This window comes from Lupinus angustifolius, chromosome LG12, assembly GCF_001865875.1.
Source record: "Lupinus angustifolius cultivar Tanjil chromosome LG12, LupAngTanjil_v1.0, whole genome shotgun sequence".
In the NCBI taxonomy this organism is placed as follows: Eukaryota; Viridiplantae; Streptophyta; class Magnoliopsida; order Fabales; family Fabaceae; genus Lupinus; species Lupinus angustifolius.
In genome coordinates this window covers 3,249,927-3,251,325 of record NC_032020.1, presented here as the reverse complement: position 1 = coordinate 3,251,325, position 1,399 = coordinate 3,249,927, and positions in this window count along the sequence as shown.

Here is a 1,399-nt window from a genome sequence, read left to right as displayed (position 1 = left end):
TGTGTTTCGACTTTGCCGAACTCCTATTGTTGTTGGAGAACAACACGGCTGATTTATTGTCACAGTATAACTTTAGTGGTCTTTCAATCCTTTCCACAATTCGCAGCCCAATGACAAAATTTCTCAACCATGGCGACTAAAGTGATGCCTCATAACATGCTATATATTCTGCTGCCATGGTGGATGAAGCTACAAGGTTTTGCTTTGTAGAACGCCAAGAAACTGTACCACCAGCTAACAGATAAACATAGCCCAAAGTAGATCGTCTACTATCTTGGCATCCTGCAAAATCGGAGTCAGAATACACAATGATCTCTAATTGGTCTAATCACCTATATGTGAACATATAGTCTTTTGTTCTCTTTAACTACCTTATGACCCTTTTGGCTACTTTCCAATGGTCCATTCCTGGATTACTCATATATCTGCCTAAAACCCCAACTATGAACGCTATATCCGGACGCGTACATACTTGAGCATACATAAGACTCCCTACAGCTGATGCATAAGGGATCTTTTTCATTTCTTGAATTTCCAGATTTCCTTTAGGGCACTGATTGAGACTAAATTTGTCTCCCTTAGCAACTGGAGTATCCATTACTTTACAGTCCTGCATGCCATACCTTTTGAGCACCTTTTCTATATAGCTCTTTTGTGATAATCCAAGAATACCCCGAGATCTGTCTCGGTGTATCTGGATTCCTAATACAAATGAAGCTTCACCAAGATCCTTCATTTCAAAATTACCGGATAGAAATGTCTTGGTTTCTAACAAGGTACCCACATCATTAGTGGCAAGCAGTATGTCATCCACATACAAGAGCAAGAAAATATACTTGCTCCCACTGAACTTGTGATACACACAATCTTCAACTGAATTCATCTCAAAACCAAAAGAGAGAATCACCTCATGAAATTTGTGGTACCATTGACGAGACGCCTGTTTTAGCCCATAGATGGATTTTGTCAATTTGCAAACCATATTCTTTCGGTCTCCCGTTACAAAGTGTTCTGGTTGCACCATATAAATCTTTTCATTAATGTTTCCATTTAGAAAAGCTGTTTTGACATCCATCTGATGAAGCTCCAAATCATAATGTGCTACAAGAGCCATGATTGTCCTAAGAGAGTCTTTCGATGAAACCGGAGAGAAAGTCTCTTTATAGTCAATCCCTTCCTTCTGAGTAAAACCCTTAGCTACAAGACGTGTCTTATACCTCTCCACATTACCATTAGAATTCCACTTGGTCTGAAAAATCCATTTGCAACAAATGGGTTTCTTACCTTCTGGTAATGGGACAAGTTCCCAAACTTTATTGTCTTGCATGGATTTATACTCCTCTTTCATTGCTTCAATCCACTTTTCCGAATTAGAACTTTGGATGGCTTCACGAACATT